The sequence below is a fragment of the Oryctolagus cuniculus genome, chromosome 14, assembly GCF_051225735.1.
Source record: "Oryctolagus cuniculus isolate XC-2025 breed Fujian yellow rabbit chromosome 14, ASM5122573v1, whole genome shotgun sequence".
In the NCBI taxonomy this organism is placed as follows: Eukaryota; Metazoa; Chordata; class Mammalia; order Lagomorpha; family Leporidae; genus Oryctolagus; species Oryctolagus cuniculus.
Window position 1 is genome coordinate 66,799,569 of NC_142880.1, and position 27,460 is coordinate 66,827,028.

At 40.4% G+C, this 27,460-nt stretch overlaps 1 protein-coding gene across 2 annotated transcripts in view; it reads right to left on the minus strand.

Moving 5' to 3' along the window:
* PLCXD3 (phosphatidylinositol specific phospholipase C X domain containing 3) overlaps positions 1-27,460 on the minus strand; it is a 229,028-nt gene that overhangs the window by 142,655 nt on the left and 58,913 nt on the right. Inside the window, exon 1 of one of the 2 annotated variants that reach the window (XM_089313163.1) lies at positions 15,958-16,425. The exons of the other annotated variant lie outside the window; for it this stretch is intronic. The gene's annotated coding sequence lies outside the window, so the exon portion shown is untranslated. Of the gene's footprint in view, positions 1-15,957; positions 16,426-27,460 lie in introns of those variants that run through there. 2 annotated transcript variants of the gene reach the window in all.

Here is a 27,460-nt window from a genome sequence, read left to right on the forward strand (position 1 = left end):
CCAGCAGACAGGCTATTCCAGACACTACAAACCTTAGAAATAGACTATCCAAAACATGCTTTCCCTGCTAATCAACCTATACCAATGGCATCATGTGCATTTACGGATGCCAACAAGTCACTCTTTGGAATAGTGATCAAATCTTTAACAGAAAAAGATAAGATCCATGTAGAACCCCATGGGGGATCAGTACAGTCGGGAGAAATAAGAGCAATAGAGATGGACCGGTAAGTATATTTTCGGATAGCAAATACTCAGTACAGGTAGCAAAGACAATCCCTTTTGCAGTCTTTAACCCGACCAATAAGCCAATTGACCTGATGTTCACAACACTTAAAGAGCTAACTGAAAACAGAAAATACCCATGGTATATATCACGCGTAAGATCACATACTGGGTTACCTGGCTTTATTTTCTGAGGCAACAGAAAAGTTGATCATCTTATCTCCTGCAACACGGCTTCCTTCGGACACTTAGAACAAGCCCGTATTTTACACCAAAAATTTCATGTCAGCAAGCAGCATAAAATTGCTTTTCCTGGAGCTAACAATGAGCCAATGCAAACACCTAGTGCACTCTTGCAAGAATTGTGCACCCCTCACCCCGTTAGGCACACTGCAACAAGCAGGAGTGAACCAGCGAGGCCTTGCTCCTAATAAGCTATGGCAAGTGGACGTCACCCACATCAACTCCTTTGGTAAACTTAAGTTTGTCCATGTGGTGGTAGATACTTTTTCAAAGGCTGTATTTGCAACAGCCCAATCCAGAGAAAAAGCTAGTAATGTGATAAAGGCGGTTAAATCAGCCATGCTGGTCCTTGGTGTCCCCTGGACCATAAAGACTGATAATGGGCCAGCGTATACATCACAGGAATGTAATTCCTTCCTGAAATCTTGGAACATACAGTCTGCCACAGGTATCCCATACAACCCACAGGAACAGGCAATCATTGAAAGAACTCATAGGACGATTAAAGATCTCTTACAAAGACAAAAAAAAAAAAAATCATATGCCCTCAGACCCACAGCTTGCTTTGACTGAGGTCCTTTTCACTATCAATTTTCTTACTTTTGATTCCCAAGGGATAAGCCCAGCTTATAAGCACTGGGGATCCTTTCCATCCCAGACCCCAGCCCCTATGGTTAGGTGGAAAGACCCCCCTGACAGGAGAATGGAAAGGACCACATCCTCTGCTAACCAAAGGTCGAGGATATGCTTGTGTCTTTCCAGAGAATGCCGAATAGCCCATCTGGGTACCAGCCAGAAACATCAAGCCTGCAACTGACAGCCAACCAGAACCAGCTGAACAAGACCGAGACTTCGACTTGTTAGCAGGCTCACCTGCCCTATCATCCTACCCTGAGAAACTGCCCATAGCCATGCCTATTACTGTTTTGTACCCCACTAGCTCTGGTCAGCCACTCAAATGGCCCACAGCCTGTGTGCGGTCATGCCATTCCTGATCAGCATTATTCCTCATTCCTACCCCTATCTGAGCAAGCAATCCTGTGGTCTCTCAATTTGAGCGCTGGTTAGTCAATAATGGGTAAGATCCCCTGGGGGACAACCTACAACAGGCACAGCTGCATACGCAGACCACATGGAAACGGGGTCAACAATGGTATGGCCAAGATTCATGCCTCCCGTTGCTCAAAAATAAATGAAAAGGGGGAAATGTGGTGGAATGAGAAGGCCATGCCAAGGTGGCCACTGGCAAGCGAGTGTCAGTTACTCAGGAACGGCTTTGAAACCCACCTGGCAACGGAGCCTGCCTGGCAACAGGCTGTGATTGGTTGGGGCATAGACCACCCCTTGACCAGATTGGCTGGTCTTGGCTATATAAGATGTAGTTCCAACTGTAATAAATGAATCTGCGGGCTGCTCGCCTCAAGCCTGCTTTCACCCGACTCCCGGGGTCTGTGTGGTGACTCCGTGCCTCTTGCCCCCACCACGCTGCTCCTCTCAGAAACGAATCCACTGCAACATTGTTGAGAAATCAATGGCAATAGCTCTTCCCCTTTCAAATAAAATGAAAGCAAATAAAATTTTGAAAGAAAGGTAAAAACCCTGAGTTTACAAAATTCTTGATATGTAGACTTAAAAGTTCTTACACATTACTTATTACTTGTTGAATTTGGTTACAGATTTCACATGACACAATCACTTTCATATTAAATTTATCCTAGGGGCTGTTGCTGGGGTGTAGTGGGTAAAGCTGCCGCCTACAGTGCCAGCATCCCATATGGGCGCCAGTTTGAGTCCCGTCTCCTCCACCTCTAATCCAGCTCTCAGCAATGGCCTAGGAAAGCAGTGGAAGATGGCCCAAGTCCTTGGGTCCCTGCACCCACATGGGAGACCAGGAAGAAGCTCTTGGCTCCTGGTTTCAGATGGTGCCAGTTGGGGAGTGAACCACTGGATGGAAGGCCTCTTGCTGCCTCTCCTCTGTTTAACATTTTTTTTTTTTTTTGGACAGGCAGAGTGGACAGTGAGAAAGAGAGACAGAGAGAAAGGTCTTCCTTTTGCCATTGGTTCACCGTCCAATGGCTGCTGCACTATGGCTGGTGCACCGCGCTGGTCTGAAGCCAGGAGCCAGGTGCTTCTCCTGGTCTCCCATGGGGTGCAGGGCCCAAGGACTTGGGCCATCCTCCACTGCACTCCCAGGCCACAGCAGAGAGCTAGACTGGAAGAGGGGCAACCAGGACAGAATCTGGTGCCCTGAGTGGGACTAGAACCCAGTGTGCCGGCGCCGCAAGGCAGAGGATTAGCCTATTGAGCCACAGTGCAGGCCTTAACTCTTTCAAATAAATAAATCTTTAAAAAATCCTAAAATTCCATGTCAACATAGATCATTTCATAGAGAAATTCTGGAAATGATACAACATGAAATGAATTGGGAAAGAAAATATTCACTAGAAATTATGTTGGATTGTTAGCAGCCCATTTATAGATCTTTAAGTTTTTATTTGAATGATAAAAGTTAAAGAATAAAATCCGATCACCCTTTTTTTGATTTTCTGAATAAATGTCAACTTTTTTATATATTAAAACTGGCAGGGGGAGGTCTCATTGTTCTAAGCTGTCTTGCTGGGATATTGCCTACAAATCTCTAGCAGAGGCAAGGTTTTGGAAGGTAATTAATCATTAATCTCAGCATTCAGGTGCATTTTATTTTTAGAAATGTAGAGGAACAATAGGATTGTGATCACCTCCAGTTTCAAGTCACTCTCCCATTACTGGCCTATGATGGGCACTAATCTCATGATGTTTGTTTTACATAGAAAAGACCAAGGAAACCACATAGAACCTTGAGAAAGAGGATCATGTAGGACAAGCCAGGCAAAGGTGATAGGAGCCAGATGACCAAAACAAAGTAAGAAGTCCCCAGTACAAGAGATACCCAGATTTCCAACTACCCAGATTCCCCGCCCAGGGGACCCACCTGGTTTCCTTCCCTTGGAAGCTATGAAATTATTTAAATTGACTTTAAAACCCAGAGCAGATTCAGACTTCTCAATTTCCCAATACCTGCATAATATTACAGGCCTCCCTCTCCCAAGTACGTAATTGAAAATAAAAATAATTTGAACATGGACGTTGCAATGCTCATATCTGTACCAAAAGTAGAGGTATGCATTCTTTCTAATGGTATCAATTCTGAAATTCAAGTAAGTTTATTAAAACTGGAAATTCCTCATTTCTGTAGTTATTACCGTGTGTGTGTGTGTGTGTGTGTGTGAGAGAGAGAGAATCTGGCATGGGTTTATTCAAAAGATAAAGGAAATTGGAGTAGAAGGGGATATGAAGGAATGGAGAAAATGAACTAAATTGAGGTTTATTCCTGTTAAATTGACAGAATCTTAAAAATTTCAGTGATAAAATGCGTAATTTTTTTCAATGGCTGCTCCTCCAGAAATGACTTTAGAACTACCATTCTCAAAGTACAACCTGCTGAGAAGAGACAAGTTATAAGAAGGTAGGCACCCATTTGTGACACTTGAGTCCCCAGTAGAACCTGTCACACCCAGTGCATGACAGTCATTTGCCAAGTAAATAAACAGGATCAAGATAGCACTTATTTTTATAAAATAATGCCAGTAACAGATAAAAGTGGAAAATGTAATCAACCAGTTCAATGATTTTCATTGAACTGACCTTTTCACAGGTTGAATTGACTGTTGGATCTTTGCTTTGCCTCTGAAAGAACAAAAGGAGCTGTGTGTGCTGCATAACGCAAATGTACTGTTTCCCTTCAGCCCAGAACCACTCCCTTACATTATAAGGAGCTTATTGTCAAGGTCCCAGAGCAATATGAGCTGGTGCTGGCCACTGGTGAGGTTGGAAAACCACACACCTGGAGCCCTATTCAATCAGCCTGTGCAGAGGCCAGCTCTCCCCAGGACATGAAAGAGGAATTCAGTGCTAATATGCAGGGTGCCAGCTACCCTTCTTACCTTTGTGGTCCTTCTCTGCTGGAGTCAAGTCAGGACAAGAGTTTATACTTCGCTACGTTAGCACCCAGGTAACCTTGGGCTAATCTCAGCCTCTGAGCCTCAGAACCCAAATCCAAAGTGAAAATCATCACCTAGATCACATCCCTCTTTGAAGATTATTACTAAGTCCCCAGTGCTCCTGACCTGGAATGTGTGGAATGTGATTTTTTTTTTTTTTTTGACAGGCAGAGTGGACAGTGAGAGAGAGAGACAGAGAGAAAGGTCTTCCTTTGCCGTTGGTTCACCCTCTTTCCCCTTGTATTTTTTTCTCTTCCCACCATGTGCCTAAGTAAAGCTCACAAAAAAGCCTGAAACCCAGACTGACACTGGCTGTCCTACTGCCAAGGACCTCATTCACTCATTGCCAAAACACCCCCCTCTCTGACCTCCAGAAGGAAGCTGCTAGATTAATTTCTCAGTAACCTCTGAGAGCAATTTTATAGATTTTTCCATGTTTGCCCAGGCACAGGAGAAAGGAGACCTGAGCTCTAGTCCTGAAGTGTTTCTTCTGTTACTGACTCATAAAGATGACAGTGGCAAAATAATAAAATGCTCACCCTAAAATGGTGTGGGTACAGCCTACCTTGTCTCTGTTGATCTAACGGGTGCCCTCACAGTAAGAAGACAAAATTGCCACTGTAACAAGCAGTATGTTAAAACCTCATGAATTATTACAGTGCACAGAAACAAAAATACTGGAAATGTGACTCTTCTTGCTTGCAACAGTATTTTTTCCCTTCCTCTAAACTTCTCCCATCAGAAGTCTCAGGATGGAATGGGAAAAACAGTGGGTCTACTTGTGTAGTTGTGATGTGGTGGGACCTGACTGGAGCCACTGGGATGTGGTGTTTCAGCAGGCACTGGTGGTTTGGCAGACATTGCTATAGCCATTCATTCCCTGCTCCCAGCCCACTGAGCAGGAAGACAGCCCAGGATATTCACTCATTCATAAAGGTCATGGGGGCTTACCAGTCAAAAGCTGTGAACCCTTCTGGTTCTGTATCTCTTCAGTTCCATTTGCCCTGGCAGCTACTTCCCAGGTTGCTCTATTTCAAAGCACCCCATTTGATTTCTGTGTGATTTCAGGCAAGTCACTTGGTCACTATTTCATTTATTCAGTAATTCAGTGAATAGCTATTGAGTATATTCTATGTGCCAGGTACTGTATGAGGTACTGGTAATATGATGGGCATGGAAACCTGCTTTGTCTCCTTATTGGACAATGTGGAAGTGAGAATTTATCATGGATCATGACAACTGGGATTTTGGCTAGTGGAAAAAAGTCTGACCTAGTTAAGGAGTCAGGACACCAGGTTGATGGTGAGATTGAAGCCCGAGTTTTATTCTCCACTTATTCACTCAGTTGTATGTCCTTATGCAGGGTACACTGGGCATAGAGATCCTGCATCCAAGTCTGATATGAAATTCAATACAGTAAGAAACAAACTTGTGAGATACTTCAATAGCAGCAAGAGTCTGAGTTTTCTAGGGAGAAGCTTGGAATGGGTCTTGAAAAATGCCAAGAATTTGGATGGATGGAGATAATATGGTGAAAACAAGCAAGGTGCAGGCACGTGTAGTATATAGAACTTCCCCAAACACTTGATTTTCAGGAAAGTTAGTGTTTCTAGTCAAAGTAATAACATTATTACAAAGTAAGCTTAAAAACATTAGACAAGGGGCTGGCAGTGTGGTGCAGCAGGTTAAAGCCTTGTGGCCTGAAGAGCCGGCATCCCATATGGGTGCTGGTTCTAGTCCCAACTGCTCCTCTTCTGATCCAGCTCTCTGCAATGGCCTGGGATAGCAGTAGAAGAGGGCCCAAGTCCTTGGGCCCCTACTCCCACATGGGAGACGCGGAAGAAGTTCCTGGCTCCTGGCTTTGGATCGGCGCAGCTCTGGCCGGTGCGGCCATCTGGGGAGTGAACCAGTGGACGGAAGACCTCTGTCTCGACCTCTCTCTGTAACATTGTCTTTCAAATAAATTAAATTAATCTTTAAAAAAGAAACACTAGACAAGTCTGAAAAATATGCTTCATGGAGACTAAAGATATCAAAGTTCAGGACTTAGCAGAGAAAGGAATCTCTCCCATGAAGAAGACAGCCCACTATATACAGACCCCTTTGTCACCTTGAGGTCACTCTGTGCTACCTGCTGGATGTTGACTCCATACCTGACAGCCAGGCCTACTCTGTGGATACCACTCAATCCTACCACACTGGTTAGGAGTGAGAGGTTCTTGGAGCATGCTGTTAGGAAGCAGCAGCTATTTAAAGGGTATTTGGGGTCAGATATATTCAGGAAGCACACATGAGGTAGGACGTACTAGCCACATTCATTTGAATTGGTTATGCACACATTCTGACTACATGACTGGTACATATTCTGAATATTAAATTTCAGCTGTGAATGGTACCTTAGCAATTTCCTAAGCTTAATATTTCATAACATATGTATCATTGAATGCCATCTCTAATGCCCACTAATACAAGGCAAATTATCTTTGCTTCAGAGGATGGGATTTGTGTTCAGATCCCGAGTTCACCTCTGAGTGATGATGTGCAAATTGCTTTATGTCTAAAAGTCTTGGATACTTTACTTGCAAGCACAGATGGTTGAAATAGTTAAAACTACCCCCCAAAATATTCCTAATTACCATGCTCAACAATTGTTAACTCTTACTATTGCTGAATTACTTGAGAAGTTCTTATTAGGATCCTCTTTGTAATAGCATCAACAGGCATTCTACTAAGATATTCCAACAATTGCAGCTCACAAAATCTACCCACTATGTTAAGTAGCCGTAAGTCTTCCAATTCAAAAAAACCACCACTTACTAGGTACTTAGGAAGAGCACTTGGGAGCACAGAAAGACAAAGTCAAGGGCTAAATGTCAAGCTTTAAGAAAGCAGAAAACTACCTCATATGTCCATGAGCCATGGGACAGCAGACATTAAAGTCTATTCTGAAGCAAGTTTATAAGTATTAAAAAACAAAAATGTTTTACCTACAGAATTCAATTAAAGTTTAGCTATTTTGTTTCAGATTCTATACATTCAAATACTTAGCACAGCCAAAGAAAGTTATGTATGGACTTAAGAGAAGTTACCTCCTTACTCTTTCTGAAAGCTCTGATTTAAACATCACACGGGCAAATCTCATAAGGTTAGAACATGGAGTGATGTAAAATCCAGACTTCTGATTGTAAGGTTAGCCCCTTATCCATATTCACTTTTTAAACTCTGCATTTCTTCTTGAACATTTATTTAATAAGCCCAACTCAGTTGGAATTTAAAGATACAAGTGAACGAGAAGACATCATCCCTGTCCTTGGGTTACAAAATATGGGGACAAAATACAACACATGAGACTAATAGAAATATACACTACTGAGACTTCAAACCCACCAGGAAGGGCTGTGGATTTGGGTAAAGCAGTGGAAGCTCTAGCTACAATGATCTTTCACTCAACTCAGTAGCAACAGACATTTAGCAAAAAACTTTATAAATTGGTAAATGCATGAAAGAAGGAATTTTCAGAAAACATTAAGCATTTAAGAGTGCAATGACTTAGTCTTGAGAAGTGATCAGGGAAGACCTTCATGCAGGCACGTTTGAGAAGAAACTGGAGTGATGAAAAGGCAGCAGCAGCGTATCTCAGGTATTCCATTCCAGACCCAGCACACAGAAAATGTGCAAGCTTTTAAGAAATAAAGAGCTTGGCAAGTTCAAAATACATTTTTTATATTTATTATTTTTTATTTTTTGTTTTTTTATTTTTTTTTTTTTGCTTTCAAACTTTTATTTAATGAATATAAATTTCCAAAGTACAGCTATGGATTACAATGGCTTCCCCCCCATAACGTCCCTCCCACCCGCAACCCTCCCCTTTCCCACTCCCTCTCCCCTTCCATTCATATCAAGATTCATTTTCGTTTCTCTTTATATACAGAAGATCAGTTTAGGATACATTAAGTAAAGATTTCAAAATACATTTTAAAAAAGTCTATGTGGCCAAACCCACCCGGTACAACAATGGACAGGGTAGTGTGAAGAAAAGCTGTAGGCCATAGGGATGTCATGCCTGGTAGATAGAGGCAAGAAATACTCACTTTGTTTATCAGAAATTCCATCAGAAGAGCAGTGTGATCAAATTGACTGTTTCAGAAGACCTCTTTGCCGTTTTTAGGGACTAGATTACAAGGCACAGAGAACAGATGAAGGCAGAAATAACAGTCCATCAATGTGTGATAAACACAAGTAGCTGTTGACCAAATACAGTTTTTCTTTTTCCTGGACACAAGCTATAATTAACTTGCCAGATTCTCTGGAAGCCATATATAAAGCTTATTACTTGAATGTAAGGAAAATAATGTGAGAATTTCTTCCTCATTGGCTTGAGAAGAGATCTGCCTTAAGCTTTGGTTTGTTCCAAAGTTGACTAGAAAGATAGCCACTAAAGAAACTGTTACTTCGTGCCTGAATGAACATGTGAACCAAAGCTGCTGCCAACTTAGAGCATTCAAATGAGACTTGTATGTGAGAAAGAAATTAACTAATTCATTTTGTAAAGTTGTCTTGGGCTTCTTATTTCAGCAACATAAATAGTATACCTTAGTAATGAAAGGGCAATTGGCATTCAACCCTATGTCAAAGTCTTGCCACTAGAAACAACTGAGATTACTAACCTTGGTAGTAGCCCTTAGAACATGATATTTTATAGACTCTGATTTTTTTTAACTTTTATTTAAATTTTTATATAAATTTCCAAAGTACGATTTATGGATTACAATGGCTTCCCCCACATACCATCCCTCCCACCCACTACCCTCCCCTTTCCTACTCCCTCTCCCCTCCATTCACATCAAAATTCATTTTCAATTATCTTAATATACAGAAGATCAGCTTAGTATACATTAAGTAAGGGTTTCAACAGTTTGCTCTCACACAGAAACAAAGTGAAAAATAATAGATGATTTTTTTAAATGATGATGACTCTGATTTAAAAGAGAACTTTACAAGTTATCTTTACCATCTAAAGCTACCATATAAAATCTAAGTGATCAGCCAAATGTCTCTCTCCCTTGAAAAGAACTAAAGAAAACAGCACTTTTGTGTTTATTTCTCTGTTATACACATTCATCAAGGTAAATGTCAAGACTATTTATTTTATGGCAGGAAAGCCCCTGTCTTTGCAACCTCAGTAAATGAAAAAAAGTACTGTTGGTGACTTACAATGGTGCAGGGATATTTCCTGATATCCCACTTTCATGGAGACCAGACTACTCTAAGTATCCTGTACTTCCTGTGACTCGCTCAGAGCATATTTCAATTTCTTGTATGAGCTATAAATAGAAAATTTCTTCATGAGAAATAAAAGGTTGTTAAGAGGAAACTGACCAAGGATTATTTTCCTTTCTCTCAGTGGCAAAGTCAACTACTTGCCTATCTACCATCCATTCTTCCTTTGCAAGTCAGTGTTAGAGCCTTGATTTTTAGGTAGGCATTTTAATGTACTCAATATAAGTCTATTTCCTAGCCATCCTTGCAGCCAGATGTAGTCATATGCTAAGTTCCATAAAACGAGATAAGCTAAAATATTGTTTGGGACATCCAGGAAGTCTCCTTAAAAGAAATTTCCCACAGAGGAGTGTCTTTCTCTTCCCTGTTGTCTGGAATGCAGGTGTGATATCCAACCAAGAAGTTGACTTGGGGATGGATGCCAAGTACCAGGGATGGCAAAGCACAAAGAAAAGAGTGTGCGTCCCTGGAAATATCAGAGTGCTACCATTTCAACCTTGGACTTTCTCTAAATCTCTAGGTGAGAGAAAAAGTCTTGACCTTTTTAAAGCTACTCTTATTTTCCCTCCTATATGCAATGAAATCCTGTCCCAAATTGATAATCATCCATATCTTAAAACCTAATTTCTAAAGCATCCAGTATCTCAATATTCTTCTGACTTGTTTATTAGTTGCTTATCAAGTATGAGATTCTCTAGAGACACAAACGAACCATAATACATGGCCTCTCTTCACACATTCCCAGACTAGGTGGGCAGGTAGAATCCGAGAATAAAAAGTAAAAAAAAAAAAAAAAAAAAGTAAGTAACTTCATTAAACTGGATGCCAGTGAATAAGAGTTTTAAGAAGTGGAAAGGAGAAGTTACTTGGGACAAGGGTAGAAGGAGACAGATTCATGGCCATCTGGGACACCAACTTGGCTTGCGTGATAGCTACCTACCGATTAGTAGAGTATACATTAAAATCTCTGGATTCAGGAGCCAAACCAACTGGGTTCAGATCCTCATTCTAGCACTTCTTAGCTGCATGGTCTTTATCAGATCACATAATCTACCATGCCTGTTCTCTAATCCATAAAATAGATAAAATAGTAGCAACCTTAAAGAGTTATGATTCTATTAGTCAATATATATAAGGACAGAGAGAATTATATGATATGTAACCAGAGCTCTGTTGGTGTTAGCTTTTATGCTTCTGATTTGAACCCCTTTTCTGGTGATACCACTTTATTTTGGGAAACAGCTCATACCTCACAGGAACCATGCTATAAGTGCAAAGATTCAGAGTATCTCCACATATAGTATGCTAATGCTCGCTTTTATCATTTCTAAACAGTCAGGAAGAAGTTTTAAATCTATAAAAGGTCTGATTTTTGTAGAAGTCTCAATATTTGGGATTATTCTTTTACATATTGTACTGTATTCATAAAAGCAAAATGTATATTTGCATAGCAAACCATTTTAAATTTTCCTCTAATCCATCCCAATTATTTATGTCCATTAAAGAACACTGTGCATACCAGTAAGAGATTCTATACTTTTGTTTCAATGATCATGTTCAAGTTTAAACCATCCCATATATGCAAAGAAGAAAATTCCTGTAAAAAAGAACAAAACTTGTATATGCCAGACTAATAGTGAATTCTCTATAACTCTAAGTAAAATGATTCAGATGATTGTTAACTGATAAAGCAGTGAATGCACAAAGTAGACACATAGTATGAGTTTGCTGACAATTTTCCAGTCTCCCAAGCTTATAAGTTTTCAGTGCCAAAAAAATCTTTAATATCTTCCAGTTTGTTGATGTAGTAAAATGCTTTATGTATTATGAAAGACATTAAAATGTTAACATTCAATGGTACTTCAAAAAGTTTGTGGAAAAATCAAAAGATAAGTTCATTTTGGTACAAAAAGAATTTAAATCCATGCGTATTTAAATCCCCCTCTAAAATGTTCATGGAAAATGTATATTAGGAAAAAAATTATGCGTTGATTTCAAAATGTTTTGCACCAAAATAAACATTTTAAATCAACTTTCTCACAAACTTTCATATTTCCATAAAACCTTCATATTTTGGAAGTAGGTTCCTGCTAGCCTGTGCAAGACACCATGTTTTGAAGCCTCAGTCTTGCCATCAGTAAAGTGGGAGACATATAAAAGTCAATCTTAGGGATTTTGTGAACATTACATAAGATAATGAATGTGTAAGCCACCACTACTCTTACATCATTGAAGTGCTTTGTGACCTGCTTAAGCACAGTCAATGCAAAGCAATACTTTCCCAATATTCCAAAATAATCAAACCAAGCAAGATTAAAAAGTGTGGCAGTGCATGTGAGAGGGAAAGAGAACAGGGGGGAGACGGGAGGGGGGAGACGGGAGGGGGGAGACGGGAGGGGGGAGACGGGAGGGGGGAGACGGGAGGGGGGAGACGGGAGGGGGGAGACGGGAGGGGGGAGACGGGAGGGGGGAGACGGGAGGGGGGAGACGGGAGGGGGGAGACGGGAGGGGGGAGACGGGAAAGGCTTGATTTATGACAGGGGCAGGGTATTTCATAACGTCTCATTTCCTAAATTAGCTGCCCTTAAATCCCCTGCCCTAACCCAAACACCTTGAGGCAAACTCGATTGAATTACTGTATCTTTCTTGTCCCTTTCATCTATTTTCCCAACATGATTCAATCAACCTGTCATGGGTGGTTTGAGTCCTTCCCTCTACCCTTGCTCCAACCCACATAAGTCACAAACACAGAAAGGATAAAACAGCATTCTGCTTATATGAGGAAAGGAGGAAGAGGAGGAGTGCAAGGACTCCTCACACATTAATATTTGTCTAGTTTTACATAAAGTTAATGGAAGTGGAATTAAGCTTACTTTGGTGCAAAAATTTCTGAAATTCATATTTTCATAATACACATTTTCCATAAATTTTTGAAGACTTCTTGTGTGTATGTGTAAGTTTTCAGATATTCTTATTTATATTCACATATACTTGAATGTTTATGTAACATACATATTTATATATACTTGTGAATATGTATTTATTCACAAGGAAAGTGCAGCTTAGTAAGTATTCAATACACTGTCATTGATATTATTATTATAATTATTATTATTAGAAGCCCAGCATGGGGGGTCAGAAGACTGGGTCGGCATTTTGCAGGAATGCTCAGAAGGTTGCAGCCTGAAGGAGGCGATCCGAACTTAGCCTTCCCTGCAAGGAAACTTGGGCTGTGCTCTTAAAACAGAATAATAATCTTTTGTGACAAGCTTTCAGAGCAGACTGCATGAAATACAGACCAGACCTAGGTGTAAGTACTAGGACAGGCTGCGATTGTGCTAAAAATAACAATCATCTGCAAATCTATGTTTTGATGCCTCTTTGGCATCTTTTAAATTTTTTTAACCCTACCTTTTCTGAATATTTTTTCTTAGCCATTCCGATGACAAAAAGCTAGAATCTGCTTTCTTTCTGGTTAAATTGTCCTAAGCATTCTATTAATTGGGGAAATTAGTGAAGTACAAATCAGTCTGTGAATATACTTTCTCCTTAGGTTTTGTTACTCTTTCCCAAGCCATTAACTTTACTTAAGTTCTACCATATGGTTGGTGACCTAGATCTGGTGACAGCCAGATTTCTCACAGAACAATCATGTGTTTTTTGGTCTTACAAATACCTGTTCCCTAGTCTAACCATAAGTGTCTCCCTTGGGTGGAGGTGTCTTCAGAAAATTGATGCTGCAGCCAATTCTGTCTGAGGATGACAAAATTAGAATCAAAGGGAAGAAATCCTGATGGTGGGGCTGGCGCTGTGGCACAGTGGGTTAAAGCCGTGGCCTGAAGCCCTGGAATCCCATATGGGCTCCGGTTCTAGTCCTGGCTGCTTCACTTCTGATCCAGCTCTCTGCTGCGGCCTGTGATAGCAGCAGAAGATGGCCCAAGTCCTTGGGCCCCTGCACCCGCATGGGAGATGCCGAAGAAGCTCCTGGCTTCGGATCGGCGAAGTTCCGGCCATTGCAGCCAATTAGGGAGTGAATCATTGGATGGAAGACCTCTCCCCCCCCCCCCCCCCCCGCCTCCCGTAACTCTGACGCTCAAATAAAAAATAAATATTTTTAAAAAAAGAAATCCTGATGGTAAAACTTCAGGTATCAAGAGAAACAGATGGTGTCAAATTTTTTGTTTGGATTTGAGGGGCTTTTTTCAGTACTTCTGATAGCATCAGCCAATATCTTCCACCTGGGCAGTAACATCAACCTTGTCTGCCAAGAACAGCCTGTTTGTAATTGAACTAAATTCCTCCAGCTGAATATAAGCTCAGTTCTTATTTTGTCCTTATTAAACAAACAAGTGACTCAGTTCCTATAAACACCAGTTAAGCTGCAATACATGCTGTAAAGCTAATCATCATGAATTAATAAAGGAGGGCACAATTTAAGCAGTAGTTTCATAGCTGCAGATAATATTAATAAAAAGCAATGATCAGATTGCATTTTAAATAGGCACCACGGGCTAAAGACCATTAACTGTGCATCAAAGCAGAGACCCAAAGTCAATTATTCAAAGCAAAGTTGTGCTGAAGTTATTAGCACCTGATAGGCTTTTTTATTATGTAGCATTCAGAAAGATTTATACAACAGAATTTCAAAAGTTTGAGAACAGAATTTAAAAATAAAGTGCATTTTACATGAACAGTTTGAAGCCTCCCTCATATACAATTTGCCACTAGTATGAGTATTATTTTTGGCAATTAGTAGAGCACTTTAGGGTATTTTATTTTTAAAATATAAGGAAATAATTGCTCATATTCTTGAATTGAAAGCGAGCTTACTAGGTAAGTTTTTTTTTTTTGGACAGGCATAGTGGAGAGTGAGAGAGACACACAGAGAGAAAGGTCTTCCTTTTCCATTGGTTCACCCCCCAATGGCCACTGATCCGAAGCCTGGAGCCAGGTGCTTCTCCTAGTCTCCCATGCGGATGCAAGGCCCAAGGACCTGGGCCAGCCTCCACTGCACTCCCGGGCCACAGCAGAGAGCTGGACTGAAAGAGGAGCAACCGGAACAAAATCTGGCACCCCAACTGGGACTAGAACCTGGTGTGCCGGCGCTGCAGGTGGAGGATTAGCCTAGTGAGCCACGGCGCCGGCTTGACTAGGTAAGTTTTTGACAACATACAAAGCAAGTAACAATGTGAAAACACGTAGTCTGTGTTTTTCTGGACACAGGTTCAAAAGTAAATTCTTGCCAGAGCCACTGCTCACTTGGCTAATCCTCCACCTGTGGCGCCGGCACCCCGAGGTTCTAGTCCCGGTTGGGGCGCCAGATTCTGTCCCGGGTGCTCCTCTTCCTGTCCAGCTTTCTGCTGTGGCCCGGGAAGGCAGTGGAGGATGGCCCAAGTGCTTGGGCTCTGCAACCACATGGGAGACCAGGAGGAAGCACCTGGCTACTGGCTACTGGCTTCGGATGGGCGCAGCACCGGCCGTAGCGGCCATTTGGGGGGGGTGTACAAATGAAAAAGGAAGACCTTTCTCTCTCTCTCTCTCACTGTCTAACTCTGCCTGTCAAAAAAAAAAAAAAAAAAAAAAAAAAAGCAAATTCTCTGTTGATGAAAATCTAACTTTACATCTGTGAAGAAAAACTTGGATTTTTTTTTGAAGTGAGGCTAAACAATCAATGATGAGAATGGTGTTGTGGCACATTGGATTAAGTTGTTTTTTGCAACAACGGCATCCCATATGGGCACTGGTTGGAGTCTGGCTGCTCTACTTCTAATCCAGCTCCACGCTAATGTGCCTGGGAAGGAAGCAGAAGATGTCCCATGTCCCTGTGCCCCTTCCACCCACATTGGAGTCCCAGATAGTGTTCCAGGCTTTTGTCTTTAGCCTAGCCCAGACACAGCCACTGTGGCCATTTTGAGAGTGAACCAACAGACTGGAGGAATTCTCTTTCCCTTTCTCTCTCTGTATCTTTGCCTTTCAAATAAATAAATAAATCTTTAAAGAAAATCAGTGAGGAGACTTCCTCAATTCCTTCCCTGCAATAGGTTATCAGAGTCCTCTTTGAAGAAAAGATCAGTGAAACAGGGTCTCTGTGAGTTTTAGTCCATTACTTTGTTATATAGTAATACCTGAGGCTAAGTCCTTCATAAAGAAAAGAGGTAATTTAGCTTACAGTTTTGGATGCTGAAAGTTCAGGATCAGTCAGCTCCAAGGGTCTTCTGTCTGTGAGAACTTCATGGCAAAGGGCACCCCGGTGGGAGCACACAGAGAGGATCCAGAAGTTAGGCTTGCTCTCTTGGAGCAACTGTGAGAACCCATTCCACAAGCCAAGCTTTAATCCTTCCCAAGGGTGACGCCTCCAATGACATCACTGCCTCTCACTAGGCTCCACCTCTTAAAGATTCCACACCAGGGATGAAACTTGCAGTACTTGAACCCTTGAGGGATGAACCACATAAAACCTTGGCAGTTTCCAAAGAATAAAATGCAAGACAATGTAGAATGAAGGAGAGGGGAGAGGGTGACATTGAATTTGAATTTTAGAGAATAATGTACTCTGGGGTGGGGCTGGGGAATGCCACTGTTTGGTTCCTCCCTACCAGTGAATTATCATCAGAGGCTGTTTCAGAGTCTCTTTGGCTTTGAGGATAGATTAGCCAATCACATCCATAGCAGAGAAATTAACCAGTAATGGAAAGTATGGCTCCTATCCAGCTGGCTATTTATTTCTAAAATTGATTGGACTGTGATCTGACTCAACTAGTCAATTTAAAAAAAAAAAAAAAAAGAGCTCCACATGGGTGTTTCATACTGGCAAATGGTGCCTGTGTAAAAATCCCCATGGAATGGATAAGTGCTAGTTTCAACTGAACAAGCTTTTTAAATTTGGAAGCCAGACTTTCAGATAAATGCTAAATTAACTATATAATTGCTTTATTTTGAACCTACCTGGGGCTACATGCAGGGGTGCTGTAATAATTGTTCAATAGTTGAAAAAGCTATTAATGTTCAGAAATAACTTCCACCTACATGCAACTCATGCCAAAAGCTCTTATGCATGGCTCTATGTCTGGAGGTGGAGGTCAGAAACACTAATGAAGGTTGGTTTGGAAAAATGGGCTGGAGAATGGTTCTATTAACCTTTAGTGCTTGTAAAAACTTGTACCTGGGTCCTGGTTCATGTCTGATTGTGAATCAATTTGGTTGTGTTAATAGAGCTGTTGCCCTTTCTTCTCACTGCTAAGTATTAATAGGTTACCAGAAAGGCAGATGGGAAAAAAGGTGGTTGTTATCTAGGATTAAAGACCTAGTGGTAATTGAAGTGAACAGAGGAAAAATAATTTCAAAGAGAAAAGACAAGGCTAAAATATTTTAAACAGTAGGGCCAAGCATCTTGTCAGTTATTCTTTATTTAGGAGGAGGAGTTTGGTTTTAATGGCATATTACTCCCTAAATTTTGCTGGATTAAGAGAGGTTGAGAAGGAAGGTGGTAAGGCAGGGGGTGGATTCTGTATAGAGTGGTACACTCACAGACCCTGTTTGATCACAGCATATTGGAATTAAGATGCAACACCACAGAATACATGCAACTTGAATAGTCTCTTCAGCTGAACCCCATGGTGAGCCACAGGGGATGTTTCATTTAATTGTCAAGATTAGAGGGGTAAGAGAATCTTGAAATGGCCCAAAGGACAGAGCAGGAGCAGAAGGCCATAACATCTGTCTCTCTTTGGAAATGGACCTGATAGTATGTCAGCATAATGCTACAATTTCCTCTTGTATCTGCTTAGTGAAGACTGACAAATAAAACTAGCACAAACTTCCAAACCTGGGAGGCAAATAGTTATCTCATTAAGGCAAAGCCCATTAACTTACCATCATCAGCTAGCTGCATGCTGTGCTGTGAATAAATTAAATGTGGATTCAGAAGCACTCTGGCTGTTGGTTGACATACAATACAAAGGTACAAATTCCTCCACCTGCGGCGCCGGCTTCCCATATGGGCGCCAGTTCTAGTCCCGGTTGCTCCTCTTCCAGTCCAGCTCTCTGCTGTGGCCCAGGAAGGCAGTGGAGGATGGCCCAAGTGCTTGGGCCTCTGCACCCGCATGGGAGGCCAGGAGGAAGCACCTGGCTCCTGGTTTCGGATCGGCACATCGCACCAGCCGTAGTGGCCATTTGGGGTTGAACCAACGGAAAGAAGACCTTTCTTTCTGTCTCTCTCTCTCACTGTCTAACTCTATCTGTCAAATAAAAAAAAAAGGTACAAATACCACTAATCATTCACATTCACACACTAAAATTATGGGAGATGAGGCAGTAGGACAGAGGGAAGACAATCCTCAGAACAGAGTACAGCTGGAAATGAAAGCTCCAGAGGATCTCTTAAAATGCCACAAACAGTTGAAATATTGACTGCATAGGTAATATTTTCCCAGATCTCGAGGACCAAAACAGGTATCATAGGTTTTGTTAAATCAATGCTTCTGACATGGTGCTGTTGACTCGCACCTGGAGCCCATTTCTCCTCTCACTCCTGGAGTTGATTCAAACCAGGAACTCTGCTAACTTTAACAAGCTGAGAAAGATGGTAAAGCCATCTCTTCTTGAACAGGAGAGGTCAGAGGCCAACTTCTGGAAGATGTACTTTGGTTGGAGTTTTCTAACTCCATATCCCACACTGGCCACTGGTCAGTTCTGTAATCATTTAGGGAAAAAATACCTTGTGAATTGTTGCTGCCGATCGAAATTTTTAAAAGTAATTGAGAAAATAGATAGCATCAGAGACTGAGACAAATCTGTGAGACCTTCCACATTGTAAAACTATATGGGACTGGGGGCACTGTGGCAAGTGGTTTAAAGCCCCAGCCTGCAATGCAGGCATCCATTATGGGTGCCGGTTTGAGTCTCAACTACTCCACTTCTGATCCAGCTCTCTGCTATGGCCTGGGAAAGCAGTAGAAGATGGCCTAAGTCCTTGGGTCCTTGCATTCCTCGTGGGAGACCTGGAAGAAGCTCCTGGCTCCTGGCTTCAGATCAGCTCAGTTCTGGCCGTTGAAGTTATCAGGGGAGTGAACTAGTGGTTGGAAGAGCTCTCTCTCTGTCTCTACCTCTCTCTGTAACTCTTTCAAATAAATAAAATAAATATTTAAAAATATGGAATTGCTGTGTGTGTTCCATGTAGCCTTAAATATTTCTGGAAAAGTTAGTGAATAAATGGATACATAATTCATGTAAAACCATGTTCCTAATTTCTCAGTCATCCAAATTCTGAGTCACACTCCTTGCTCCTCTTCTTTAACCAGGCAATGAAACCCAGTATATATCTTTAAATATAGCTGAAGACTGAATAAGTGCTACTATCAAGTTAACAAAACAAAAATAAAAATAATATTCTCCTCTCAGACTTCTCGACCTGACATTCTTCTTAATCTATGACACTGTATCTATTATATTTTTAGCTTCACTGCTCCCCTAAAGGAATCTTCCATTGTAGCCAGAATCACATGCCACACATGCGCACTTTCTCCTTTTCTACACCTGAACTTCCTTTACCCAGCCCATGATATTTTCTGGGGCATTTTCTATATCCATGCCTTACTCTCTGAACTGTTATGGTTTACATTGTCTCCATTTTCATGTTCATTTTATCATTTACTACTCAGCACCCCTATATACTGTTATCTATTATCATTTAACTTTTAATGACTGTTCTCATTCTCTTCAATAGTACAATCTAATATTGTTTTTAAAATTTATATAAGGTGAACAAGTTTCATGTATTTCATAAATACAAATTTAAGAGCATAATGATACTTGTCACCCTACCCTCTCTCCTGCCTACAATCTAATAGAGAAGATTTTACATTTCCTGATATCCTATAGCAATATGAATTATTGCCTTTTATACCATACCTCAGGAAAAAAATTAAATGACTAACCAAGCAAAGTTATTCAGGCTAGGATTGAAATACAGAAATCTTGGAGCATAATCCCTAGTCAAATTTCAAGGTAACTTTCTAAATTTCTGAACTGCACATGAGATTTTCTATTATTATTATCAGTGACACTGTAGATTTTCATGCTTAAAAATTAAAATGCATTCTCTATGTAGCTAGGTTTGAATTACCCAAAAGCAGGCCCTGAGACTAAGATTTTAGTGCAAGTATAAGGGTTCTTCAAAACATGCCTGCATCTTATACATGAATGCATTTATCTGTGATTGGATTTATAATTCCTTTGCACCAAAATCAACTTATCTTTTAATTACAGTTTTCCAAGGAACTTCTGAAGTGTGCTTATAGCTTATTTGAGAGGTGATTCCAGAAGCACCAGTAGGACAATGGGGGAAGTAACACAGGGAAAGGAAAGAAAGCAGAACCAAATACATCAATAAGCAGAATATAATTGTGAAAATCAGAGCTCCATCCCACTGTGGTTGTCTAGGAAATACTGTAGAATATAGCTTCCAGATGCTTCCTCTAGGGATTGAGTAGCCTGAGCTACCAATTTCCCTCTCTCCCATCATAGGGCTCAGCATTAAAAAGTTATTGTTTAGCATAGGAGTGACAAGTGTTAAGGGCATGGTAGCAGGACAACAGTAGTGTCTTCTGAACTGTGAATCATAAAGTCTAAGCACTGCAGACATTGCTTACTACCTCCTCTAGCAGCAAAATGGTGTTGACACCAGAGCTTTTACTATTTCAGTTCCAAAGGAGACATCACTGGCATATGCAATATGTGTGTGTGTGACACTAGAGTGAATGGCACCCTGAAAATAACCCGCAAAAAAAAAAATGGAGGGGGGGCATTTGTCCTATCCTTTCTTCCATCTTCAAGTTTGTCCTTGGCTTTAGCTTGATATCTCTTGGATCAAGATGACTAGGAGTCTGGTAAAAATATGGAAGAGAAGCAAGCCTGAGAGGATGCTATATAAAGAACTTACGCAAGGAGAGCAGAAAAATTTATTTTCTTGCAATTCTGAATTGATAAGAGATTGCATTGATAGCATTTTACACACAAAGGCTTCCAGCCGGATGATAGTCATTTTATTTCTAAATAAACTGTTCTAGTCTAGTCTTCAAAGGTCTCTAAGATAAAGGACAGGGAATTTTAATTAGCAAGCTTCACTTGACAGAGAATTAAGATTGAACCTTCCACTCATTAATGGCTTAGAAATGAAGTCTCCTGGGTACTGCCTGGGAAAGGTGACTGTCAAGATTGGTGCTGGCAGTTTATGCAAATGTTACAAGATTAACAACACTTACAGAAGCAGGTTGAGTGTTTCTCCCAAGGACACACCTAACTTCAGGCATCTTTCACAGCAAAGAAAGAGGCAAATGTATTTTTTCCCATTTCACTCTAATTGAGTCCTTTTAAAAGACTTATTAAGACTTTCTATCAAAGTTCCTTTTGTGATGGCACATTTTCTAAATGCAGATCTCCTAAGTTTTTGGGTTGCATCTGATGCCTACATACAGATCCTCTCTGTGGCTGTGTGAGCAGGGGTGGGTGGCACCTGCTCATTCTCTTCTCTTCATTGAGGGGCTTCCACAGATAAAGATGAACAGAGGGAAGAGAAGAAGGAAGGGAAAAGGTGGAGATGGGTTCCACATAGATAGTGGGGAGGACAGACTCAGGAAAAAGGAGGAAGGTGAGGAGACTGACTAGCAAAGCTCCAGTTAGAGCCTCTTGCTCACTCCATACCAAAGCAGTACAGTAAAGCACAGACTGTGTCTTCTTCTCCATCCTGGGGAAGACCCCAAGTCAAGGAGCAGGTTCTCCTGGTGCACACGTCAGGGGAGATCAGTGGAATCTGGGAAGACAATGTCATTTTGGTACATGTTGCGCAAACGGTTTTACTCTGAATATACTCTTCATAAAGACTCTGAAGGCTCAAGATATCCTGTGACATCTCAGTAAGAAGTGGAAATTCACATTTAAATTTGTGCTATTTTTTGGCTCCTGTGAGATATGTGTGTGTGCATATAAAGCATATATGTATATGTATGTGTGTGTGGATAAATAGATAGATAGATAGTTGTGAGAGCCAGTGAATCCACTGCTGCCAGAAATGCGAGGAAATTTTTCATATGATGGGGAATATTAGCAAAAATCCCTGCTTCAGGATGGGGATGATGAACTTCTATTTACAGTGCAATGTGGTAGATGTTTAAGTACCTATTGCAAAAGTGAGCACAGAGCTGTCCCTGATGTCAACAAGGTCACACTCTAGCAGAAAGATGTATACAGATGATGGCCATGATAGAATAGGATGTCCAAATGCTTATGCAGAGAGAAGCACTACTTTGCCAAGGATATCAAGAAACACCTGAGAGAGAAAGAAAGTGATTATTTTGTGTAGTAGAGCTGATTCCCTCCTATTTTCCAATGGGGATTGACACCTCATTCTTGGTATTAGCAAACAACCTGAAAAATTTGCCTAAGGAGAGACTCAGAGGGAGACTGCGCCTTAAGAACCGGCTCTCCATGGGATTCTTCCTTTCTCACATTTGTCTGTTTATTCTAGGGCTTTCAGATAGCAATTTTCTTTAAACAATATAATCAACTGATTCACTGCACAGTAAGATAAAATACCATTTTCTTTTTTGGTTTAGAGGCTTCCCAAAGCCTGCCTGACCCTTGGAGTATGATATTTACCAATTCTCAAAGGGGTACAATTTAGTGACTACGTTGAGAAACAGTGAGATATTGATTTCCATTCTGTCGATCAACTTTTCCTTTCCTCTTCAAGTGGATTCCTTTATGTACTGAAATAAAACCAAGAACTCCTAGGTTTTGATGCCAGAATGGGGAGTGTAATGGCGAAAGCAGACTGCGCAGCCCTGATTCTGACTCTGTCTCCCAAGTTTAACCTGCCATTGCTGTTCTCAACTTTTGACTTGGCTGACATGTCTCCTACTAAATCACTTATTCAAGCTCTAACCAGACAAGCTTCCTTTCATTCTCATTAGTTCTGTACCAGGAGTACTTCAAAAGTCCAGAACTCTACTAAATAATAAGGAAGAACAATGGGGAAATGATTGAAGAAAAATATGTACACATAAAGTGAAGTGGGGTGGCTTTTCACCAAATTTAGAAGGTATGTTTCTAATTGCCTAAACGTTATAAATGAGGCTTTTATCCACAGTAGCATCCTACCAAGAGCAGGAAATGATCCCCAGAGCAGGTAAAACTCAGTACAAGGGGCCTGTGTACTTGCTGTTAAAGAGGTATGCCATAAACTCCAGATAAAACACAGCAAACAAACAAAATAGTCAAATATGGCTTCCAAGTGAAAAATCAGAAAAGCAGACATAAAGGCAGTTCTGTATACTCAAGCTTCCCTCCTCCCTGCAAAAGCCTCTCTGTATAGTCTACTTCAAGGTCAGTGTGGGCAGAGACATATTTACTTGAATAATGGTTAATGATATTTTGAAAAATGCTGGCAAGCTCAGCTAGTCTCAGAAATTTAAAAGCATTTGCACTTAAAAGAACACACTTCTGAGGCTCCCTTAGCAATCTCAGAATCAAAAACATTTGTGCTATTCTATTATTTTTCTTTTTGTTTTTAATTGAAAATATATATATAAAGAGCATTCATGGTATACAACACGATATTTTGAAATATATACACATTGTGGGATATCAAGTTAATTAGCACGCAATATCTCCCATACTTACCATTTAGATGTGGTGAGAACACTTAATCATTATTCTGTTGGGATCTGGCTTTGTGATGCAGCAGGTTAAGCTGCTGTTGCAAAGCCAGCCAGCATCCATATCAGGGTGTGGGTTCAAGTACTGGCTTCTTCATTTCGAATCCAGCTTCCTGCTAATGTGCCTGTAAAGGCAGAGAGGATGGCCCAGATGGGAGCCAGGATGGGGTTATTCCTGGCTTCACCCTGGTACAGATCTAGCAATTGTAGCCATTTGGCAAATGAAACAAAAGATTGAAGATCTCACTCTCTCTGTCTCCCATCTCTGTCTATCTCTATCACTCTGTCTTTCAAATAAATGAATAAATAAATATTTTAAAAACTATTCACTTAGTGCTTTTTGCAGAACACATGCTCCTCGACTTGGAAGGGGGTTATGTCCTGGTAAACCGGCCTTAAATTGAAAATATTGTATTTTTAATTAATATAAAGGGAACAGATTTCATGCAATCCATAGAGTTCCAAGAAGACGACCACACTTTTCTCATTCCCCAACTCCCCCATCCTGCGTCCTCCCTCCCCTCTCTTCATCAGTTTTTGCAGACATAATTTTAATCCACTGAACATTCACATCTTTAATTTGCCACTAATCAAAATATTCAACAAATAAAAAGTAGGAAGACCACAGTTCCACAGGAATATAAACAAGGGCTGCAAAATGGAAATGGCATTGAATTCACTCAAACTACAGAACAGCCTAGCTTAGCAGCATAGCACACTGGGTAGCATCAGGTGTTTTCTGTAAGAATCTCAAGGCTACTTGTCCAGCCCTGCAAAAAATGATTAAAGCTGTGCTACACACAGAAACACAGAAACACAGCCATCAATGTGAAAGAAGGTAAAGGAAGAAAACCTACCAGTAAAAGATCATAGGAAGCTCAAAGCATATGCTAGAAAATATCTTTGGGAAAATGGCAGAGCAAAGTCACTACTTATCAATAGTCACATTGAACATTAATGGACTCAACTCTACAGTTAAAAGGCACAGACTGGCTGAATGGATTAAGGAACAAAACCCATCTATTTGCTGCTTACAAGAAACACATCTTTCTAAAAAAGATGCATGCAGACTGAAAGTGAAAGGTTGGGAAAAGATACTCCATGCCAACAGAAATGAAAAAAAGCAGGTGTAGCCATGTTAATATCAGACAAGATAAACTTTAACACAAAAACTTTTAAGAGAGACAAAGAGGGACACCAAATAATGATTAAGGGTTCAATTCAACAGGAAGATGTAATGATTATAAATGTATATGCACCTAATTACAGGGCACCGGTTTATTTAAAAGGTATGTTAAGGGACTTAAAGGGAGACTTAGATTCCAATACAATAGTACTGGGGGACTTCAATACTCCACCCTCAGAAATAGACAGATCAACCGGACAGAAGATCAACAAGGGAACAGCAGATTTAATAGACACTATTGCCCAAATGGATCTAACAGATATCTACAGAACTTTCAATCCTACATTTAAAGATTTTACATTCTTCTCAGCAGTGCATGGAACCTTCTCTAGGATTGACCACATACTAGGCCATAAAGTAAGTCTCAGCAAATTTGAAGAATTAGAATCATACCATGTAGCTTCTCAGACCACAGTGGAATGAAGGTGGAAATCAGCAACTCAGGAATCCCTAGAGCATATGCAAACACATGGAGACTGAACAACATGCTCCTAAATGAACAACGGGTCATAGAAGAAATCAAAAGAGAAATCAAAAACTTTCTGGAAGTAAATGAGGGTAACAACACAATGTATCAAAACTTATGGCATATGGCAAAAGAAGTGTTGAGAGGAAAGTTTATAGCAATAGGAGCCTACATCAAGAAATTGGAAAGGCACCAAATAAAGGAGCTTTCAACGCATTTCAAGGATCTAGAAAAACTGCAGCAAATCAGACCCAATTCTAGTAGGAGAAGAGAAATAATTAAAATCAGAGAAGAAATCAACAGGATTGAATCCAAAAAAAATTACAAAAAATCAGCCAGGCAAAGAGATGGTTTTTTGAAAAAATAAACAAAATTGACATCCCATTGGCCAAACTAACTAAAAAAAGAAAAGACCCAAATCAATAAAATCAGAGATGAAAAAGGAAACGTAACAACAGACACCACAGAAATGAAAAAGAATCATCAGAAAACACTACAAGGACTTGTATGCCAGAAAACAGGGAAATCTATCAGAAATGGATAGAATCCTGGACACACGCAACCTACCTAAATTGAACCAGGAAGATATAGAAAACCTAAACAGACCCATAACTGAGACAGAAACTGAAACAGCAATAAAGGCACTCCCAACAAAGAAAAGCCCAGGACCAGATGGATTCACTGCTGAATTCTACCAGACATTTAAAGAAGAACTAATTCCAATTCTTCTCAAACTATTCAGAACAATCGAAAAAGAGGGACTCATCCCAAATTCTTTCTATGAAGCCAGCATCACCTTAATTCCTAAGCCAGAAAAAGATGCAGCATTGAAAGAGAATTACAGACAAACATATCTGATGAACATAGATGCAAAAATCCTCAATGAAATTCTTGCCAATAGATTACAACAACACATCAGAAAGATCATCCACCCAGACCAAGTGGGATTTATCCCTGGAATGGAGGGATGGTTCAATGTGTGCAAAACAATCAATGTGATACACCACATTAACAGATTGCAGAAGAAAAACCATATGATTATCTCAATAGACGCAGGGAAAGCATTTGATAAAATACAACACCCTTTCATGATGAAAACTCTAAGCAAACTGGGTATGGAAGGAACATTCCTCAATACAATTGAAGCAATTTATGAAAAACCCAGGGCCAGCATCCTATTGAATGGGGAAAAGTTGGAAGCATTTCCACTGAGATCTGGTACCAGACAGGGATGGCCACCCTCACCACTGCTATTCAATATAGTTCTGGAAGTTCTAGACAGAGCTATTAGGCAAGAAAAACAAATTAAAGGGATACAAATTGGGAAGGAAGAACTCAAACTATTCCTCCTTGCAGATGATATGATTCTTTTTTAGGGGATCCAAAGAACTCTACTAATTGACTATTGGAACTCATAGAAGAGTTTGGCAAAGTAGCAGGGTATAAAATCAATGCACAAAAATCAACAGCCTTTGTATACACAGGCAATGCCATGGCTGAGGAAGAACTTCTAAGATCAATCCCATTCACAATAGCTATAAAAACAATCAAATACCTCGGAATAAACTTAACCAAGGACATTAAAGACCTCTAAGATGAAAATTATAAAATCTTAAAGAAAGAAATAGAAGAGGATACCAAGAAATGGAAAAATCTTCCATGCTTATGGATTGGAAGAATCAATATCATCAAAATGTCCATTCTCCCAAAAGCAAAGTATAGATTCAATGCGTTACCAATCAAGATATCAAAGACATTCTTCTCAGATCTAGAAAAAATGATGCTGAAATTCATATGGAGATGCAGGAGGCCTCCAATAGCTAAAGCAATTGTTACAACAAAAAAAAGCTGGAGGCATCACAATACCAGATTTCAGGACATACTACAGGGCAGTTGTAATCAAAACAGCATGGTACTGGTACAGAAACAGATGGATAGACCAATGGAACAGAATTGAAACACCAGAAATCAACCCAAACATCTAGGGCCAACTTGTATTTGATCAAGGATCCAAAACCAATCCCTGGAGTAAGGACAGTGTATTCAATAAATGGTGCTTGGAAAATTGATTTTCCATGTGCAGAAGCATGAAGCAAGTCCCCTACCTTTCAACTTACAGACAAATTCACTTAACATGGATTAAAGACCTAAATCTACAACCTGAAACCATCAAATTATTAGAGAACACTGGAGAAACCCTGCAAGATATAGGTACCAGCAAAGACTTCTTGGAAAAGACCCCGGAAGTACAGGCAGTCAAAGCCAAAATTAACATTTGGGATTGCATCAAATTGAGATTTTTCTGTAC